At 45.1% G+C, this 23,100-nt stretch overlaps 1 long non-coding RNA gene and 2 other non-coding genes across 3 annotated transcripts in view; 1 reads left to right on the forward strand and 2 right to left on the reverse strand.

Moving 5' to 3' along the window:
- LOC135900540 (uncharacterized) overlaps window positions 1–23,100 on the forward strand; it is a 219,765-nt gene that overhangs the window by 52,474 nt on the left and 144,191 nt on the right. The window lies entirely within an intron of this gene.
- Window positions 16,989–17,062, reverse strand: TRNAT-AGU (transfer RNA threonine (anticodon AGU)). The gene has a single exon. It is a non-coding gene; the product is annotated as a tRNA-Thr (tRNA).
- TRNAT-AGU (transfer RNA threonine (anticodon AGU)) lies at window positions 17,127–17,200 on the reverse strand. Its single transcript has one exon. It is a non-coding gene; the product is annotated as a tRNA-Thr (tRNA).

Here is a 23,100-nt window from a genome sequence, read left to right on the forward strand (position 1 = left end):
CGAATGCCTTGTAACTTCTTATTACTTGTTTTATCCCACCAAAGGCTGTGGGCTAGAGTGCCCTATCTGACGCTACCTTTATTAATTGTGTCTTGAATATAACACCAAAGGTCATCCGTTCAACTCCCACAAAAGCTCGAGGGTACGACTCCCAGCAAACGTCAGCGGTTGGAGTGCCCTAATTAACTTAATAATTATTGTTTCCTAATTACCTTCTCCTTAACAACAAAGGTTGTGAGTTGAACTTTTACATAAGCTCAAGGATTCGTCTTGAAGTGCCATAATTAACTCTGAAGTGCCAGAATGAAATTAGGGATTCGAAGTGCCAGAAATAACTCAATCTTAAATAATTTTGCCTTTTTTTTCCGTGATGAGTGACTTCAGAGCTGGCTCCAACGTCACTCGACTAATTTTACTTGCATCATCATCCATCGTCTGAAATGACGAGTGCATGCTTAACTCTTTCAGAGGTTTTAAGACATCCACTGGAGTCGGAATTATAGTCCGGTGCTTCAAGCCCTTCTTCAATATAATGAAGCAATATATCGCTTTGGTGAACTGGGCAACCCAATTTTTAAACCACAGCAGCATTGAAGGCACAGAAGCTTCCCTCGGGTTGTCAATATTTTGATCCGACGCATGGGCTCCTTACAAGGTCTCAAAGGAGGTCAAAATTATAGGGAACCCCTACTACGATGTGCCTCTGAGTCTATTGTGGTTTGAGCTGGTAAAACTGAAGAATTATAAAGTTCACCATAGACGACCAATCTATTTACAGCAAAGCAATGATCCTAAAATTTTCATATTTTGCACCCTTACCTAAATCTAAATGGCTCCGCAATGCCACATCTGTTCCGCATTCGCGAAAAAAACTCATCGAGTGCTTTCACTCACACAGTTGGCATTAGGGAATGGTATGGTATGGTATGGTATGGCAAAACTTTAATGCAGTCCTGCAGATCGTGAGTCTTCACGAAGCGGGCCGCCCCCACGTGGGAACCGGAAGGCCGAGCCTATCGGCCGCATCGTGGGCCTCCTAGACAGCCCAGAGTTGGTCAGCCAGAAGAGGGATGCGGAGAACCGCCTCCCATCTGGGCGAGCTGTTATCGATGATAGAGCGTGGCCGGGCACACCGCCGGAGCATGTGGTCTAACGTGGCTATTTCTCCACAATTGTGGCAGGTAGCATTGGTGTAAGTACCCGCATAGATTTTATGTAAGAGCGACGGATTGGGATATGTATTCGTTTGTAGTAGACGGAGCGTCAATGCTTGAACTCTATTGTGCTGCTGATGAGGAAAAAAAGTAGGTTCTAAGGCGGAGATAGTAGTGTTGAGTAATCTCGTTGTCGGGTAAATAGCATTATTTGCCTACACTTCTATCTATCTATCTATCTATCTATCTATCTATCTATCTATCTATCTATCTATCTATCTATCTATCTATCTATCTATCTATCTATCTATCTATCTATCTATCTATCTATCTATCTATCTATCTATCTATCTATCTATCTATCTATCTATCTATCTATCTATCTATCTATCTATCTATCTATCTATCTATCTATCTATCTATCTATCTATCTATCTATCTATCTATCTATCTATCTATCTATCTATCTATCTATCTATCTATCTATCTATCTATCTATCTAATCTTGTTACGCGGAACCAGTGGGCGAACTAGTCAACAGGCTTGGGCCACTATGTATGTGCTGCTTTCATATTTTATGACGCCAGGAAACCATACCTGAGGCCCCGTACGCTGATAAATCTAATTGGGAGAGCAGACAATGTTCCCGTACACATTTTGTAATGTACCGTTGCCTTGACGTGTTTCCTGTATAATTTAGGAGAACACATTGTAAAGACAAATGTGCACGGTGGGGCGCGTGGCGTTTAAGTTCATCAACTTAAATTGCGTCAAGAAAACCTCTCCAAGCATTCGCACCTGTTGAAGCCTACTGCGCCATCAGTACGCAGGCCCAATTTTTGACGGCAAAAAATTTTATGAAATGGTCAAATGTAAACCTTCGTGACATTATTGTTATCATTCGAGTGCTCAGATGGTAACCGCCGGATACGGAGCAAGGTGAGCAGTTGTGTGCACAATTCATGCAGCCATTTTAGTTAACTTTTAAATAATTTATTTTTGGTGTCTAAAGCGAATGAGTAGCTTGAAGCCCGTCTTCGAGATTGTGAGCTAAACAAATATTTGTTTATTAAACATGCTCCTGTAAGAGCTGGAGAGAGAGAGAAATAGACCGGGCTTCTTGAGCCCAAAGGTGGGTGGCTTCCTCAGTTCATATCGCCATGACTCACTGCCAACGCTCGAGCCCTGTTAACGAACTGTAGCTGGTTTTCAGCGTCTTGCGTCATCAGCAGAGCGTCCTGCTGGTCTTCCGATTCTTCCTGTGAATATGCTTCTTCCTGCATACTGTTGGCCGTAAGACCCTTGCAGAGAGGGATTTAAGGCATCACAAATATAAAATCGGGCATTACAACAATACTAATTTGTCAAGCATAGAAACTGGGTGTTCTAAAAGTAAATTACATCGATTAAGTGTCTATCATAGAAAGCGGGTAAAAGTCATAATTTAAACATTAGTTAAAAATAAAAACTGAGTATTACAACAGCCAATCCCATCATCGAAGTGTCAGCCATAGAAAACAGACGGAATTTGTACCGCAGTATAACACTCCAGCAATTAATTGCGTAATTACAGCAATAACGTGACATTTATAGAAAACAGATAAACTAATAATTTTCGCATTAACACTTTGGCAATCGCTCTTATTAGTCACGAAAAACACTCACATTAATGAATCAGATGATATGTGGTATATGTACTAGTTGATAATACATATATATAAATGAGAAGAGAGGGGATGAACCAAGCGGCCCGATTTTGAGTAGTCCGATCAGAAGAAGGCAGCACACACACACAAACATATACATATATATATATATATATATATATATATATATATATATATATATATATATATATATATATATATATATATATATATATATATATATATATATATATATATATATATATATATTGTGACGCAGCAGTAATCACGGCTTTTATTCCGCGTCAAAAGGTTAGGCGAACCGACCACGCCCACAACAGCAAGGAGCACACTCGAGAGCCAGCCCCACAAGCGATGATGAAGAAGAACCCCATATGAGCCCCACATGATGATGATCATGTACAGATGACAAAGAATAGCTTATATCTCGCTACACTAATGTCCCCTCGCGCGAGAGCGGCCATCCTGGCCGCAACTCAAAGGGGCGGTGAACGTCTCGTGAAAGGTTTCATACGGGAAACGTGGACAATCTCAGCGGCGCGGCAGCGGCGGTCATTTGGAACAATAACTGGTTCCACGCGATAGTTCACTGGAGAAGTCTGCTCCATGACTTTGTAGGGGCCGATGAACCGAAGCTGAAACTTGTCACACAAGCCAGGAGTACGAACTGGTGTCCGGAGTAGCACTTCCTCGCCAGGGCGGAAGCACACGACGCGATGAGAGGCGTCGTAATGCTGCTTGCGGTCCTGTTGCCGTGCTTCGGTGTTGATGCGGGCGAGCTGGCGACAACGCAGAATGCGGGACACATATTCTTCGCAGGAGGAAGGACATTGATGGACAGTTGGCGCGAAGAAAGAGACGTCAAGACAGGAAGAGGGCGAACGACCATAGACAAGGTAGAATGGCGAGTAACCGGTCGTGCGTTGAACGGCGGTATTATATGCAAAGGTCACGAATGGTAAAATTGCGTCCCAGTTTCTGTGATCCGGGTCAATGTACATGGCTAACATGTCTGACAGCGTGCGATGAAATCGCTCTGTGAGGCCGTTGCTTTGCGGATGGTAACTGGAGGTAGTCTTGTGGGTGGTTCCGGAGGCTCTGAGTACTTCGTCTAGTAGTTGCGAGAGGAATGCTTTTCCACGGTCGCTCAGGAGGACGCGAGGCGCACCGTGACGCAGTATTAAGGATTGAAGTACGAATGCAGCAACTTCACAGGCTGAGGCAGAACTCACACAAGTTGTTTCGGCGTAGCGTGTCAAGTGATCAACGGCTGTCACAATCCATCGTTTACCGGTGAGAGTCACAGGAAGAGGGCCATATAGGTCAACTCGAACGACCTCAAATGGTTGCGACGGACATGGAACCGGTTGCAGTTGTCCGCTTGGAGCTGATGTAGGGAGCTTTCGACGCTGACATAGAGCGCAGGAAGCGACATACCTCGCTACACTGGCGGACAATCCAGGCCAGTAGAAGCGCCCTTTGATGCGGTCATAGGTTTTCTGGAAACCAAGGTGACCAGCAGACATGTCGTCGTGAGAAGCCCGCAGGGCATGAGCACGTAGAGAGCGTGGCAGAACAGGAACCCAGCGTTGACCGTCAGGGTGATAGACATGACGGTATAGGACGCGGTTGTCAATCTTAAATTGCGTCAGCTGCCGACGAAGGCGGGCGTTAGGCGGGCGCGAAGCTCCTTGAAGGTGGTCAATGATGCGCCGACAGTAAGAGTCGGCAAGTTGATGAAATTGGAAGGATTTGTTGTCGTGTGGAGGCATCTCGTCGACAGTGGCCAACAAGAAAGCATCGGAGGAGGAATTGAGCGAAAGCTTGTCACGGATGGTAGTTGGAGCTCCATTGCATGGTGTCGTAGGAAGCGGACAGCGAGAAAGCGCGTCTGCATCTTGGTGTTTTTTCCCGCACTTGTAGGTAATGGTAAAGTCGTATTCTTGCAAACGAAGAATCCACCGACCAAGTCGTCCAGACAAGGTCTTCAGCGTCGAAAGCCAGCATAATGCATGATGGTCTGTAACGACCGTAAAGTGGCGGCCGTGAAGATAAGGTCGAAACTTCTGCACAGACCAAATGATAGCTAGACATTCCTGCTCCGTGATGGTGTAATTCTTTTCGGCGTTTGTCAGAACGCGACTTGCGTATGCGACGACCCTCTCACCTAAAGTGTCGTCTCGCTGTAGGAGAATGCCACCAATTCCGTGACCACTAGCATCCGTATGCAGGAGGGTAGGAGCAGCTTCATCAAAATGGCGTAGTACTGGTTCAGATGTAAGAGCTTGCTTCAGATGGGTGAACGCAGATTCACATTCGGGAGACCACACAAAGGGAACATTAGAACCCAGTAATTTGTGCAGAGGTGACGCTATTGAGGCGAAGCCCCGTATGAATCGCCGAAAATAGGAAGCGAGGCCTAAGAAACTACGCAAATCTTTGGTCTTTTCGGGACGAGGGAAGTGCTGAACTGCGGAAACCTTGTCAGGATCAGGACGAATGCCATCTTTGCTCACAATGTGACCTAGAACTTTGATCGTCTTGCTCGCAAAATGGCATTTCTTGGTGTTTAGCTGAAGTCCAGCGTTGGCAAGGCACGTGAGAACTTCATCCAGACGTTGCAGGTGCTGAGAGAAGGTTGACGAGAAAACAACAATATCGTCGAGATAGCACAGGCAAGTCTTCCACTTTAGGCCACGAAGAACGGTGTCAATCATGCGCTCGAACGTTGCGGGTGCATTGCAAAGGCCGAATGGCATGACATTAAACTCGTAGAGCCCATCTGGTGTTGAAAACGCTGTTTTCTCCTTATCATCCTCATGCATAGGTATCTGCCAGTAGCCGGAACGCAGATCGATGCTGGAGAAGTACTCGGCACCCTGCAGGGAATCCAAGGCATCGTCTATTCGCGGCATAGGGTATACATCCTTGCGTGTGATCTTGTTAAGTGCTCGGTAGTCGACACAAAATCGAACAGAGCCGTCTTTTTTGCGAACCAAAACAACGGGGGAAGACCAAGGGCTAGCAGAGGGGCGTATTATGTTGCGTTGGAGCATGTCGGTGACGTTCTCGTCAATGACTTTCCTCTCGGCTAGCGATACGCGATATGGTCTACGGCGCACGATGGATGTACCATCTGTCTCTATCCGATGCGTCGTAATCGAAGTCTTTCCCAACGAAGATGAATGCGCGTCAAAGGAAGCTTCATGTTTTTGGAGCAAAGCAAGCAATTGTTGTGACTGCGAAGGTGTCAGGTCGGAACTGATGGCAGCTGCAAGAGCTGAAGGAGATGCGGCCCGGCCGGTACAAGGACCTTCCGAGGAAGCTGGTTTAAAGGAAATAACAGATATAGACTCTGATGCAGTGGCGCAAGCCAATGTAGTGCCTTTAGGGATGAGAATCTTTTCGGATGTCGGGTTTGTAGCGTAGAGAAGTGCAGAGCCATCATCAAACCTAACGAGCCCTGATGCAAAGGCTATCCCTCTTGCAAGACAGCGTGCAGATGGTAAGACGAGCACGTCGCCGCAGTCAATCACATCAGACGTGATAGTAACGATGCTTTGATGGCGAGGAGGTAACGCGGTATCTTCTGCAGCAAGGAAGTGAAGGGGTGTGTCATCTGCATGAAGTGAATAGGTCGTGTCGGTCATATGGAGAACGCGTTGTCCACAGCAGATGGAGGCGGAGGCCATAGAAAGAAAATCCCATCCCAATATGAGCTGCTGGGCACACGAACTTAGCACTGCAAATTGTACGTGATGTAGAAGTCCATCGATGGAAATACGAGCTGTGCACATGGCGATAGGTCGAATGGAGGCCCCTTGAGCAGCGAGTAGCGTAGGTCCTTCATAGGGGGTCGTAACTTTCCGAAGTCGCGAACACAAATCACGGTGAATGACTGAAACACTAGCACCAGTGTCTATTAAAGCTTCTACTTGTACACCTTCTACTACAACCAATATCACATTGTACGGACGCGATGGAGGAATTTCTGTCCTGTCGTTCGATGCAGCTTTTCCTCCAAAAGCTGCATAATTTAGTTTTCCGGACGACGCTCGGCGAATTGAGAAGCAGGTCTCAGTGGGGACGTAGAGCGGCGAAGGGGTGACGGCGAGCGGCGTCTCGCAGGACGGTAAGCCGTCTCGGATGCTACAGTAGGCGATGGAGAGCGTCCGCGCGGTGGACCATAAGGACGGCGTTGGTCATGGAAGCTCCCTAGACGTTGGAAAGTAGCTCCGGGCGAAACGTCATCCCGTTCGTATACGTCATAGCCGCGACGCTCGTCTTGCTGGCGCTTGCGGCAAAAACGCGCTATGTGGCCGCGATAGCCGCAGTAGTAGCAGATGGGACGAGGGGGACGCCACTGCGGATAGCTGGTTTGGGTAGGTGCGCTGGTAGTCATAGAAGCGATGTGAGCCGGTGTTGGTTTTGGAGGCATCGGAGGGACGATTACTGGAGTAGCAGCGGCTACTTGTGCGTACGTCGATGGGGCCCTAGGTGTTAGAGGGTCCGTGTACGCTGCACCAGCCATGGATGCCAATTCCTCCTTGATGACATCTCGCAGATTGGTATCGGAGGCATGAGAAGGCATAGGTCCTGCTGCTAAGCCAAGATACTGGAGCTCTTCTCGAATTATTGCGCGTATCATTGCTCGTAACGTAGGGTCGTTGGCGCTAGTGTTTGCAGTGGTGTCCGGCTGCAACCGTACTGATTCTAGTTCGTCAAGGCGCTGGCAAGTAGCGACGATATCAGCGACGGTAGTGGGGTTCTGGATGGCTAAAGCATTGAAAGCAATAGCGCCGATGCCTTTGAGGATGTGGCGAACCCTGTCTGATTCGGTCATGGCCGTGTGCACGCGTCGACAAAGAGCAAGCACATCCTCGATGTACGACGTATAAGATTCACCGGGTTGTTGCTTGCGAGTGTCGAGCGTCTCTTTTGCGAGGGCAGAACGAACAGCCGGTGTGCCGAAGATTTGGCGGAGCTGCTGTTTGAAAGCACCCCAGTTCGTGAAATCAACCTCATGGTTGAAAAACCAAGTCTTCGCTACGCCTGTCAGATAAAAGGCGACATGACGGAGCTTGGACGCATCGTCCCAACGGTTAGCCGAACTCACTCGGTCATAGTCGTCCAGCCAATCCTCGACGTCTTCACCGCGAAGTCCAGCAAACAGATGGGGATCACGCTGGTGCCCACTGACAACCCAATACGGAGCGGCTGGGGTAGTCGAGGCCGAGATGGTGGAAGTAGAAGTGCCTGTGGGCTCGTCCTGCGACATGTTGGCGGACAGCTGGCACAATCGGCGACCCGATCGAAGCTCCAGGAGGTTGAGCGGGGAGTCAGAGGACGGGGGACCGAAGAGCACACTCCACCACTTGTGACGCAGCAGTAATCACGGCTTTTATTCCGCGTCAAAAGGTTAGGCGAACCGACCACGCCCACAACAGCAAGGAGCACACTCGAGAGCCAGCCCCACAAGCGATGATGAAGAAGAACCCCATATGAGCCCCACATGATGATCATGTACAGATCACAAAGAATAGCTTATATCTCGCTACAATATATATATATATATATATAAATATATATATATATATATATATATATATATATATATATATATATAGAGAGAGAGAGAGAGAGATAGATAGATATATATATATATATATGGATATACGCAGCAAACAAATTTTCGTGCTTGTAATGAGGTCACTATGCAGTTTTCGAAGGTTTAAGCTGAGGTGCATATCATAACTAATGATGGCAGGGCATTCCAGTCGCTTATAGTTCGAGATAGGAACAAATACGCTATGCGTCTATATGTATTGGTGGCAAGACGAATATTTGAGCAACGATTTTCTTGAGAATTTGCTTTTTTTGGGAACTAAGTAATCTCCAGTATGAATGTAAAATGTTATATAATAATATATAATAATAATATATGGGGTTTTACGTGCCAAAACCACTTTCTGATTATGAGGCACGCCGTAGTGGGGGACTCCGGAAATTTTGACCACCTGGGGTTCTTTAACGTGCACCTAAATCTAAGTACACGGGTGTTTTCGCATTTCGCCCCCATCGAAATGCGGCCGCCGTTGCCGGGATTCGATCCCGCGACCTCGTGCTCAGCAGCCCAACACCATAGCCACTGAGCAACCACGGCGGGTAATGTAAAATGTTGTTTAGAACGCAAGAAAGGAATTTTAACCATGGCACTAGGCGCCGCTGGGATAGAGGTGGTAGAAGCAGGTTTAATATCTCTGTTACCGAGTCTGCGGAGGAATACTTGGTCAAAATAAACCGTGCAGCCCTTATTCGTACCCTTTCGGGTTTGTTGATAAGATCCACATGGAAAGGGTCCATATGATGTTTGCGTACTCTAACCCTGGCCTCACATAGGCAACAAGCGCGGTTAGTTTGACATGATTGAGGCGCAAGCTTCAACTTCCTGCGCAGAAACCAAAGTTTTTTTTCGGCAGGACTCGTGGTATTTGTGCATGATATGCGTTTTCCAGCTTAGGCTCTTTGTAACAGTTATGCCTAGGTATTTGAGGGTAGCGGCTGTAGTGAGTTTTTGGGAGTTCACAAAGTATATGTGATCTAGGGCATTCTTTAGTTTCTTATATACCCCGAAAACAACTGTCTTTTGTTCATTTAAATTCATTTTCCACTTTTCGCACCACATTTCAATGGTAGCAAGAGCGTCACTCAGCAATTTTTGGTCATTGACGTCAATAATTTCCCGGTAAGTAGACAATCATCTGCGTACAAACGTATCTTGATGTTTTCACTAGTAACGGAAGTGATATCAATAATGTATGCCAAAAATATAAAAGGACCTCAAAGAGACATGTACGGTACGCCTGAACTCACAGGTAGGGTGGTCGATTTTATGCAGTTATCTTCCATATGCTGCGTTCTACCGGACAGATATGCATGGATAGATTCAACCAAACTGCAATTAATTTCTATTTGTGCCAACTTACTGATTAATAGAGAGTGCAAGACTCTGTCAAAGGCTTTAGAGAAGCCTAAACAAATCGAGTTAAGTAGTTTTTTGTTGTTAACTGCACTAGAAAACTCGTTGATAGTGTCCATTAGCTGCGTGGTGGTAGAAGGGTGTTGCCTAAACCCGTGTTGATTTGAAAAAAAAAGTTTTTTTGTTCTTGATAAGTGTATATGGATTGTGAGATAATATGGTTGAGTAGCTTGCAGCAAACACAGGTTAAAGATATGGAACACTAATTTTCAAGTTGCTGCTTGTCGCCTGTCTTATGTATTGGGATTAGTCTTCTTATTAGCCAATCGTCCGGCAGTTGCATTTGAGTGACTGATGCAGTAAATATTATTTCCACGTAGTGGTTGCTACCCTTGTCGCATGTCATCGTAAATATGCGTTCGGTATTTTATCCGGGCCAACAAATTCTTTTTCATCCATTTTTTACATAAGAGACAGAATTCCTTCGCAGGTTCCGTTCAGTTCAGGTCAGCTTATTGTCCTTAAAACCCCTGGGGGGTTATTGCATAAGGGGTGGGTTTAACCCAAGTTCCACATTTGGTACAATTCATTAGTTATATTCAATCACATGCTGTTGGAATGAAGACAGACAAGTGATGCTAACAATGTCAGCAGGAAGGCCGTTCCAGTCTTTAGCTGCTCGAGAAATGAACGAGGCGGAAAAATGAGTGGTTGGGGCGCGCGGACGTGCGACTTGCTGCGGATGACTGGTGCGGTGAGAGATGCGTGCTGCAGGAACTATGGATGGCGCATGACGAAGGGTACTGAAAACGAATTTGTGATAGAGCTCAAGAGTAGCAATGCGTCGGCGATTATATAGTAGCTTTAGTCCGGATTGTGTTTTAAGTGCGGAAATACTGACATCATATGAATATTGTGAGTGAATGAACCTAGTAGCGCGGTTCTGAACACATTCAAGTGAGGTGAGAAGATATGTTTGGTGCGGGCTCCAGATGGCAGATGCATATTCAAGTTTTGCCCGAACAAGCACTTGTAGGCAAGCAGTTTTACGTTTGGAGGTGCCTGGCGGAGATTACGTTTTAAAAAAAACCTAGTTTGTTTATTAGCAGATGATATGATGTTAGAAGTATGTTTCTGCCATGACAGATTATTGCATGCAGTAACACCTGGGTATTTATAGGACTCTGCTAGTTCGAGAGGCATGCTTCTAATTTGGTAGTTAAATACCAGGGGATTACTGATACTAGTGAAAGACATAACTTTACATTTTTGTAGATTAAGTTTCATTAACCAATCGCCACACCATGTTAGTATGTTGGCGAGGTCTTTCTGCCGGGCTGTTTGATTGCAGGTGTTACGTACAGTGTGATAAATGACACAATCATCGGCGAATATTCGGATATTACAGGACACATGTGAAGGCAGGTCATTAATATATATTAAAGATAATAGAGAGCCAAGAACCGATTCTTGAGGGACGCCTGATATTACTGACACAGGGTTAGATAGGTGATTATATATAATGACTGATTGGCAGCGGTTGCTAAGAAATTGAATGATCCAATTCAAAACATCAGGATGCAAATTAAGTCTTGTAAGTTTCAATATTAGACGTTGATGAGGAACATTATCAAACGCCTTAGAGAAATCCAGGAAAATTGCGTCAGTGTGTATGTTACTGTCAAGGTTAGTGTGAACATCGTGCAGGAAAATGACCAGCTGTGTTTCACAGGAGAAACTTTTGCGGAATCCGTGCTGGGCGGGATGGAAAAAGTGATTCAAGTCAAGGAAATTCATGATAAGAGAGTAGATGACATGTTCCATGATTTTGCAGGGGACGCTTGTTAGGAAGATGGGGCGGTAGGTAAGAGGCGAGTTTCTGTTACCTGATTTGTGGACTGGAACGACCTTTCCAATTTTCCAGTCATTTGGAATGAAACCTGAAGGAAGAGACTGGGCAAATATCAAAGACAAATACGCTGCAGAAATAAGCTTAGTGTTTTTTTAAAATTTTTGGGTTAATCTCGTCTATGCTGGAAGATTATGAACATTTATTTTGTTAATGATCGCAGAAATACCGTCTGCATGGAAAGCAATGGCTGGCTTTGACGAGTTTATACTAAGCGATGACGAAACGGGAGGCTCATTAGATTCGTTTGTGAACACAGAAGCAAAGGCCGAATTAAACACGTCGGCGCAATTGAAATCTATAATAATTGTGTTCGATTCGCTAGTTATCATAATAGTGCGCATTTCGCTATCATTTATAACTCTCCAAAAGTGCCTCGGGTTATCGATTAAAAGGTTTGGTAGATTATTGTGATAAAAGGAGTGTTTAGCGTGACGCAGTGCGTCGACATAGCTCTGTTTTGCTTCATAATATTTATCCCATGCGCATGGGCGTCCTCTCTGTTTGGCGGCGCGATACAAACACTTTTTTTTGTTTTCTAGGTGTTTTAAGGCCTTTGTGAAGCATGGTTTTCGCTGATAAGAACGAAAGGTGACTTTAGGAATAAATTTTTTTTCAAGACCACTTAGTTTGTTTTTGAAGCGCGTGCAATTGCTGTTAACGGAATGGTCTTGAAAAGTTGATTCGAATACAGGAAAGAATGTATTCATAGCTTCAGTTATAGCTCCGTAATTTCCTTTGTCGTATAGACATATTGTTTCCTCAAAGGTATCCCGTGTCAACAAATTGAACGAAAAAGTGGCATGGATGACTTTGTGATCACTGATCTCAGGCAAATAAGAAATGGATGAAAGGCTGTCAGGGTGATCGGTTAGTGTGAGATCGAGGACGTTAGCAGTCTGCTGCTAAATCCGGGGTTGGTTCAGTTACTAGCTGGGAAAGGTTAAAGTTAAGGCAGAAATCGACAAAATTTTTGGCGTTTGTGTGTCCGGATACCGAGAATGATTGAGAATTACTGCTATGTAGGGCATTATTGCGCTATGGTAATGATATCGAGGAAGGGAAAATGAATCAACTTGATCTGAATGTGTAAAAAGTGACTGAATATATGAAATAAAGCATGATGATAATCACCGCGGGGTCAGTCACAAGGGCATTGTTTACGGTGGCACTGCAAGATTTGCTATTACTTCCCGTTAAGTAGCGCCAAAAATGTTGCGGGGATGATTTCATGAAGTTTGTTAAAGTTTCTGCGGAATATTTATCTTTGGCTTCTTCTATCCTGTTTCAAAGAATCATTGACATGCTTGACGTTCTGTGACGGTTCCTTTTCCTTCTCTGTCCTTCGCGACTGATTCTTTGCTTAAGGTGGATGTTCCCGCGGATATTTTATGGGTTCCGTTTGTTTGGCTGATTCTTTGTAACTGGTATGAAGCTGTCACTATAATAGAAAAAAAAGCTTTAAATTGAGCTTACATTACCTTGACGTCAGACTCAGTGCTTTTAATGATCTAAGCATTATGAGAGGTAATGAATTATACTAGTGTCATCAGTTATCGAGAAACTAGACACGTATACGGCTATTTGTTCAAGTTAAGTACGCAGAGTGCTGTGATTTATTTGAACGAATACTAATTCGTGGTCCGATATTCCCTTGTCAACTGTTATTTCGTAGTTATCGAGGCGCTCGTCGAGAAATACTTAATATAGGACAGATTCCGCTGTGCCTGTGGTGCGTGTGCTTCCCTGAACTATTTGCCCTAAGTCATGGGAAAAGGCTATATCAATCAGTGTTCTATATATCAAATAATTTTCCCACTGAGGTACACTTGTGCATTGCCGTGAAGTTCCGAAGGAGAATGTCCAGAATTCTTGAACATGTTAGGAACTGTGTCTGTCTCTTCTTCAGTTTTGTTTGTTTTGCTTGTAATGCTTCTTGTTTAACTAAGTACTGTTTGCCTAATAGAGGAGTAGCAGGCATGACGCCTAATGCCAACCGCTACCACATTTAATTAACAGACGAAGTAAATAAATTTGCAGATACAGGGCACATCACAAAATATATGTGAATCGCAGCTTCTGGAAAACGGTTAATGAGATGTGATAAATTTGCCCCTTTCATCCCTGCGTCTTTCGCTCAAAAAACAAAAAAAAACAAGTGCATGCGCGCTTGCGCACCCATGCTAATCATTATGACTCACTCGGCGATCATCCCAAAGGCCAGTCGTTAATTGGCAAGAAAGTTGTCATTGGCACGTTAGAAGTGCACGTGCGATCGTATTTTTCGAAGTGGTATGATTGTGTTGCCCTCGTCCTCCCAGTAACAAACTCAGCGCAACCCGATGATGAATGTGAACCAACTAGCCTTATTTAGAGCTGTACCAAACAAGGTCACCAAGTCGTCATTGAGAAGCGGTAGAAATTATCCTCCCACGAGATTTTAGAGCCAAGTTGGAAACAAACTCTGAAAAAAAAGTCTGGTATATAAATTGCATTTCAAAAGTAACAACTATATGTTTGTTGAAAAAAAGAGGAAAACGCATATGGTTCTTGCATAAAAAATAAAGCAGCTACGTAAGTAGACCAGCGAAAACACCGCATGCGAGAATACAAGCACAAATGAAACTCTGTTATGTAGGCTTCCGGCGCAAATCCTAAAGCAAGGCTTGCATTGGCCATTTCGTTTCTGCATTGCCCAAAAACATTCTTGTTTCGTTTCTCGCGTTTCGCAATACTTTCTTTAGGCGACAAACACACCTACAACACTTTAACGCTACCTTGTTGCGGATAGTGTGGTAATTTTCTGATATTCTAAAATACCGAATAGTTCCACTATGAATAGAAATAAGAATAGCCATTGTGAAATATTGTCATCGTATTTGAATCACACTCAAATTTTTGCAGCTTCTAATCAAACATATAGCAGCACGCTTAAGCTACAATGTGAAAGATATGCTAAATTTGACTTATGTGAGTGGCATGAGCACAAAATATGCAACTACAACACTGTATCCTGATCGTAACAATGAACATAACCAATACCAAAGATGTATTGCGGAAATTGTTTTGAAAAAACTGTTCAATGAATTGGGCACATACGTAGGTTCCGTATTAAGTGTAGTAAGCATTTTAACTATGTAATGACAATGTAAATTGCGTTCACTCGCCTTTCCTCTGCTAGCAATCTGATTGCCTGCATTTCTTAAACGATTAGGAGGGCGTCCTTAAAGCAGATGAGGGAAGATGCCTCGATGTGTATCCACGTATTCTCCCGCCCTTTTACCAGGGGACACTGTGTTGATGCCAGTGGATTTTATGCCACCTGTCATCTGCTTACTACCATTCAAGACACCACGCTAAGTCACCAGGCGTTAGTCCAATAGTGCTGCATTTATTGGAACACTGCCGCCTTGTAATCACATGTTCAACTAAGACTTCCAGGTAGGGACCAATATATGCAATTAATTATACACGAATGCATTCTGCAATACAAGGCTAAAATTGCTGTGCAAATAACCATAGTGCCGCAGACAGCCCTCCTAAGGCCAGTTACGAGCACTCTCGTGAAGTATCCTTCCAAGCGCCTCATCGCTAAAGACCCTAGCGATTAAACATCGCATCGCCATTGGAAGAGCGCCAACAACGGCTCCCGGATGGCGAGACAGCGCGTGTCTCTCGTGCAAGCTCACACAGCAGCGTCCCCGTCCAATGAGAAGTCATGGCATGGCTCCTGGTCTTCGGGGCGCGTGAAAGTGCCTTCGGTGTGGAGACGCGGCACAGTTTTGTTAGGCTCCTGGCAACTCAGCTTTCAAATGGCGTGAAAGTGCTTTAGGCTTGAGTCTCCGCGCACAAGTTCACCCACAATGAACCAGTTGGTTTAGTGTGCTTCTTTAAAGAGTGCTACATTTCCGGTGGAGGTGCGGGGTATGATTTTGAGTCCCCAGTTCGTAAGAAAACGAAACAGCGACGCTCAGTGATTGGAATCCAGAGAACTAACTGCAGTACCCCAGCGCACAAGCCGCTGCCTCCGAGGAGGCAGCGGCAGTTCGGACTGCCTGTTGCGGCAGCAGTGCAGGCAACAGTTACCAGCGACGGTGCAACCATGACCAGCCTGGTGGCATCGTCTCAGCTCATCGTGTACCCACCACGCACGCTCGAGCCTGTCCGCGGTAATACGTTCGAAGATGTGGAAGACTGGTGTGAACACTTCGAGCGAGTAGCAGATTTCAATGGCTGGGACACGGCAAGGAAGCTTCGCAACGTGTACTTCTCGTTAGCAAAGTCAGCGAGGACATGGTACGTGAACCATGAAGCGGCGCTATCTACACGGGAAGAATTTCTGAGGCAGTTTCTTGCCACCTGTGCCAGCACCGATCGGCGAGATTAGGGCAGAGCACGCTCTCCAAGCCAAAAACCAGCGCACTAACGAGGGAGCTCGTAACTGTCATGTGAAGAGCTCTCGGCGGCATCACATGGCAATATTAAATGAACTCTCAGCAGCAAGTGCTATGTATTTTTACCCATGAACTTATTTAATGAATCGTCTTTCCTAAATGCCTAACAGGTTCCTCCGTTTGACGTACGCTTGGAAAATTTGTTGCACCAGCACCAAGAACAGCGCATGCCCTGTTGCACGAAGTGTACGAACAACGCACAAATCATAAAAACCATGCGAGCGCTTCCGAAACTGCGTGCGTACACATGGCACACGCACAAACTCGGCGTCTGCCAAGTTCGAAGCCGCGCAGCGCGGAGACCGGCACTAGTCCCAAACAGCAAAAAATAGGGGCTTCCTGGCGTAACAGGATAATTTATGCAAAGGGGATTTACGACTCACGAGCGCAGTATCCACTAGTGAGTTATAGATAGTATATGCGGTACCTGATCACCAACTACAGAAACTATAACAAGGACAAAGCTTTAGAAGCAGCGAAAGATGTTGCTAGCATTCCGACGCACCGAACAAAATCGGATTCGGCCGCATATTGAACACAAACCTCCTCTTAAAACAATGAAATACCACTCAGGCGGGATAAAAGGTGCCAAAACACAATCGAAGCTGAATCGCAAGCGATAACAGCACGGTGAGCACCGGTGCCTTGACTCATTCCTTTTGCCGTTTTTCTAAGGTTCACAGGACAATAACGGTGATTGAGTTGAACGTGCAAAAGAGCGCACTTCGAAGCCATGGCGCCATCGAAGTGCGCTCTTTTGCACGTTAAACTCAATCGCCGTTATTTTCCTGTGAACCCCATTAAAACGGCAAAAGGAATGAATCAAGGCACCGGTGAGATTCGAACTCACGATCTCCTGTTTACTAGACAGGCGCTTTAACCAACTAAGCCACGGCGCCACGTTCAACGCAATCGGCGGTATTGTCCTGTGAACCATATAAAAAGGGCAAAAGAAATTAGTCGAGGCACCGGTGAGATTCGAACTCACGATCTCCTGTTTACTAGACAGGCGCTTTAACCAACTAAGCCACGGCGCCTGCGGAGGAAGTGTGACTGCGTGTCATTGTAGGCTCGTAGATAGCCGATTGACCAAATTTATTCGTCTCATTGGCTTTCAGCTCACGACGACGGCGGCTCCTTGCAGGTCGCAATACCGGATCTCGCGGGCGGCTTCAAGGTTTAAAAAAGTGCCTATAGATAAAAAGCCGTAGCTGCCAGCAGGCTATACGAATGCTTATACAAAAGGTGGCGTCACAGGGAGAGCATTGTGGCAGGCCAGGTAATGGCTTTTTGTTAAAGTAAAATTTACCGTTACATTATCGCTAATATTTTGCTTAGCCTGCTCGATCAACGAGATAAAATCAAGGACTTGAAGGACGCACAAATTCAGCAAAATCGAGATTTTGTCACATTCGTTCAAATGTATGTTGCCCTAACTCCGGTAACAAGGTGTTGTACTTTCGTTAGGAGCGCGACAATTAAAAGTGAAGTAAAATGTACGAAAGAGCTCACAGCGCTCTTTCCTGCTACTTTCTTCACGTTTCATGTGGATCGTCACGCTGCTATAGCCAAAGATGCAACATCACCAACATGCCCTTTTAGCCGCCCTTGCGAAAATGCGTTATCCCACAAGCATTTGCTGGTGTTTAGATAAACGATGGTCGTCCTCATTATGGACAATGTGCGAAGTGCTTCGGCTAGTTAGTGCAGAATTCATATTACCTGCCTATGTTTCGCTCGTGAACCAGGCACCAAACTCGGAAGAGCAGTGCGGAAGCTGAAATTACGAGTAGTACTCATTCTATTTAACAGAAAATTATTTATTAGAAATGTCTGCTGCTTCAGTTACAGCAATACATTTATTCTCAATAAGGGGTGTTTGTGCGCCGAGGTGAAGGACATGAAATAGCGGCAAAATCTAACGGTGCGCCTCTGCACTAGTTTCCAAAGGTAATGAAGTGATGAGTTGATAATATTGGATAATAATAATCTGGATAATAATAGCATCGACAATATCTGGGATTTAAATTAAAAGCTGAAGGCAATGGTGGCACAAGAAATTATATATGCAGACGTCATGAAGTTAATCTTGTGTAACAAGATATGTGTGGTGATTTTATAACAGCCTTACAAAGCAATATTCCTTGGACAAATTAGCGCATGCTTATACAGATGAAAACAGGCCTTGAAACCTAAACGAAGGCTACACAGACGATTGCATGAGGGCTCCTTCAGTCACTAAATTTATTGCCTGTCGGATCTTCTTTTTTTTGATGTTCGGTGCTGGCTTTTTTGCGCATCACATTTTCGCATTTGTACTGTCTCCGCAACTTCGTATTGTCACTCAGAGAGCAACCTTTTTAGCAGGTGTTCTTACCACAAAGCTTTCTTGTCCACATTTTCTTCAACTCTGCAGGTGCTAGATGCGGCTACCTTGCCGATTATGCAACTTCGACCACTTTCTATGTTGAAGTGAGTGTGTGTGACTGGGCACGTGGTGAAAAATGTTGGTCAGCCACCCGGAATGGGAACGTCGACTTTGAGTAAGTGCTCGAATACACAAACCACGCAAGAGGTGAACACGTCGCCAACAGACATAGAAGTCAGCTAGGGATAAGCGACTAAGATCACAACAAAAGCAGCCTAGGTTGCACAAACGAGTGCAATGAATAGAAAAACACCGTGGCGCACATTTAGCGAGAAGCGGAGGGTGACAGAAAAACTAAGAATTCACTGAGCTGAAATCAAAAACATTAGCAGTGCTGAAAGGAATAACTTAGCAACAGTAGCAGCCGAGCGTGCAGAAAGAAGTGAACAAAAGTCGTTTTATTGTGAAAGGCAACAGGAACAACGGCCACAATGGAACCAGAGCGGGCATTGATCATTTTTTATTGAGCGAGGAGAGTTGAGCTACATAGAAGCGAAGAGCAGCGAATTGAAGTACAGTAACGAAGAAAGCTCATCTGATAACTGATTCCCCTATAAGCATGAAAATGGCCAGTATATCTTAAACAGGAATACGCAGAAAGCACGAGAGAATGACGATGGTGTTTTAAGGGTTAGAGCATAAGTGCAGGTGAAAATATGAAGGGAAGTGGGCCGCCTTTTCTTACGTTATCGCGCATCGGGGTGCCTTGGCGTCGGCTTTTAGAGATTTTACCGCGAGTGACAGCAGGGAAGAGACCTTCCGGTAGTAGTGAGCGACAGCTGTATATTTCTTTTGTGGAGCAAAAAAGCGACATCACGCAAAGTACACGACACACACTGACGACAGCGACAAGTTGCAGCCAACTGAATCTTACGTCGCAATATTCTTAAGTTTATCAGCGGTTCTTTATGCCAATAAAATTATTTACGCGATCCTGCGTTCTTGGCGTCTTCTAATGTCCTTGCTCTAGTTCAAGGGCAATTTCACCAGAATCCCTTATTTCTATTGCGATGCTAAAAATGCTTTCTGTCGCTTATTTTTGAATGAGCTAGCGCTTTGCGGCCCGATATTCACGGCTAGCCAATATTTATTTTTGCTACGCGTAGGTTTTCCTGCTCTTTAAAGGGAGATAAGTTCTTATCAATTACATTTTCGTGTTACTATCAACCGTTTCTCGGTTATGGCTTTTCTGACGGATTGCTAATACTCAAAATTAGACAGTTCGACGAAATATGATGTCCGATACCTTTTCTACTGTCAGCACTCTCGCTTACATTAGGGACATGAACAGAGGAGGCTGGTTGATGTGAGTGCCTGTAGTGCAGCAAAATATTTAGACATGGCGATGCATTGGCGTAATGGTGTGCAGAATTCTGTGACGCTGTCAGTATAGAGGAACTTACCTCTCAGCAGGGCCAAGGTGCATTACAACACGTGGTAGTAAGAGTGAGTGTAATGCGGCTGCTACTCTGGTGGTTTGTTTCTGAGGCAAAGAGGATAATAAGGTGCAGTTTCTGACCAGCGAGGAGGTAAGGCCCAATGTGACACGTGGAGCAATATGGCGCCGCAGAGAGAGTGGTGTAATAAAAAAGCTAAAGAATGACCCTAGTTCTACGAGTACTATTCACCACTGGCATGCTTGCTGCAGATGAATGTAAACAGGGTTTAATTACCAAGGTACACTAACACTTTGTGTTGTGGCGAGACAATTACGAGACAATGCGAGACAATTACGAACGATTGAGTGGTGCAGTGTTTCTCAAACTGTGGGTCATGACATGCAAATCGGTCATTAGCCTTTTTCTGTGGGTAATGGAGCGTTCAACTATGCGTGCAATGTGGGGCCTTATAACATAAAACTATTCCAGTCTGTTTTTATTCCTGCCTCCTGACGTCGAACTTACGCAGTCGCCGACGCGAGCATCGGGCGGTAACCGGTCGCGTTGTTGAAAAAGCCTTATTAAACGCTCTCCGAGTCACTTTATTTTACATTCAGAGCGAGTAGCATTGATTACATTGAGCGTGAGACAAATGTGTTTTTCAGAGCGTGAAAGAAGCCCGCAAATACTCGCAAAGTGCGTCGAGTGGCAAGTCACAGGGCAATTTGTGTGCGTCGCGGGCTTCTTTCATGCTTCGAAATACAGTTTCATCTTGATCGTATCGAGCAATAGAAAGCTGTCATGGCAGCTTTCTCATGTTGCTCTACAATTTTCGCATTGACAGTTTTCATGTAATATGATATTTGAGAAGTTGAATAATTAACTAAGACTAGTTATCTAATTAGACATACTGAAAAAATCTCAGTATCTCTAAGTGACGGCTAACAACATTGGCTTGATTTTGTCCAGCTTTGCGTATTCGTAATGTTTGGCTCAAGTGACGTGGGACCCCCTGTATATGCCGATAGCCTTAGTTGAAACTTTTGCTGCGTGAAATGGCACTGGTGGCGCTTGAAAGGAACGATCCGGCGGATGAGAGCAGCAGGGCTTGTACGACAAAGTAGAGACCCGATGTTAGCACCATGTTCCCAGCAATGTCGGTGTTTCCCCTCTCAATGTCTCTATACATACATGCATACATAGACGTATATACATACATACATATATATATATATATATATATATATATATATATATATATATATATATATATATATATATATATATATATATACACGGCCTGCCGCGTCAAGGCTGTTTGACATTGCGCGATTTTCAGTCAGCGACGCAGCCAATTCGTTCGCTCAGCGACCTCCGCGACGTTGAGTGCCTTCCGCTACTGGATTCCAACAAGTTGGTCGCGCCGTCGCTTAGTCGCAGTGAACGGCGCGATGTGGGAGGGGCAATGTTTGTGACGAAACAAAGCGCCGTCAAAATAGGCTGTTTCCTCTTTTAACGCGCGTTCGTAGTTCTGTGGAGCAATGTCGCGCGCCAGCTTTTGCTATGTTTAGTGCATACCCACCAGCGTTATCGGCTTAGAAGCTTCCTGAAGATTTTTCTTTTCTTCCGCTTAAACAACTCGTTTAAAAGGAGAAGCTGTACCCTATCCAGGTCGGAAGAAGGACGCCGCTTTAACATAAAGCATGTACCCACTTGATCACCACCGTCGTCAACCTCTCCATCGCTGCAAATGGCGCCAGCTGCTTATACACGCACACTCAATAGTTGCTTGTTCTTCTGCAAAAGCAAATACTGATCCAGGAAAAAAGTTGTGGCTTCCATAGTAACAACGGAACTAGAGTGTACTAAACGGAACCACCCCACCGACGCTGCAGAAGCCGCACGCTCATACTTGCAGTGTTGAGCAGCGCCTCACTCACTGTATCTGCAAGCTGTCGTAAAGCCTCAATGCTTTTAAACGTTAAGAGGTGGTGTACTTATTCTATTATCGAATAATAATAGGTAAGTTTGAATACTTGACTAGTTTCTATGTTGTTTTTATTTAACGATGCTGGCATGGATACTTCGTGAGCAGGAGGCAACCTTGCGCATCGCTGCAACGGAAATCGCGCTGCCTCAAACGCATGTGAAAGCTGCCAGCGAAAATAGCTCTGCGATGTTCGCGGCAGAAATATTTTTTTTTTCGCCCCAATCGCACCATGTGAAACAGCCTTCAGACGGGCTGTAATGGGATCCAGCAGCTATGGCATGGCTCCCAACCTCTAACATCGCATGTCGACGCTAAATAACATTGCATTGAAGCATGGACTTGGTAAAATAAAAAAAAAAACGAAGCCCGGCGTCATGAAAGCAGCTCCCGAGGGTCTGACTGAAATAACACGACGTGTCGCGATTTCGACAGCAGCACTCCTCTCTAGAGCGCTGTTGCTTTTTTCCGTGAGCGCCTCTCGTGTACCTCGTACTCGCAACAATTTACATTTAGAAATGTGCAGCAGTACGTTTCTGGCAGCGTTTCTGCGCGGCAAAAGGGTCACGAAGGAAAAGTAAAAAAAAAGAAACCGTCACGTTCGAACAGTGGTGTCCCACGCGGGAAGGCGCAAGACAAGACTCCTGACAATCTTCGTTAAGAGCTTCTCACCCTAAAGTTTGCAATGGGAACCTTCAGTGTTGTATTTCGACTTATGTTTACTACGGCGCTTTCAGTATAAATCTTGTCTGGCAATTGCTGCGTTTCACTGTTGTAGAACAACTGTCATTTTTGCGGAAGCCTATGCAACATAACGTTGTCAGACAGGTAAATGTTGTCACGCTAAACGAGTGCGCTTTGCCGTTTGTGGCATTTTCAGACTGGCACACGAGAAAGTTTTGCGACACTCGCGCTACACCGTACCCGTGGCCAAAAAGGGTGGGGGGGGGGGGTGGGGGGCGTTGAGGGTAACATTGTGTTTCGAGGAGCCAGTCTCACGCAAAATATTCGCATATCCGCGGGCTGCTTTCAAGCTTGGAAAAGCTATTTTTATGTAGCACATATTCAGGCATGGAGTGCTGTACCGGCAGTTTTTCATGCTGCTCTACAATGTTCTATTCGACCCTTTTGAAGTAATTAGGT

Source organism: Dermacentor albipictus, chromosome 5, assembly GCF_038994185.2.
Source record: "Dermacentor albipictus isolate Rhodes 1998 colony chromosome 5, USDA_Dalb.pri_finalv2, whole genome shotgun sequence".
NCBI lineage: Eukaryota > Metazoa > Arthropoda > Arachnida > Ixodida > Ixodidae > Dermacentor > Dermacentor albipictus.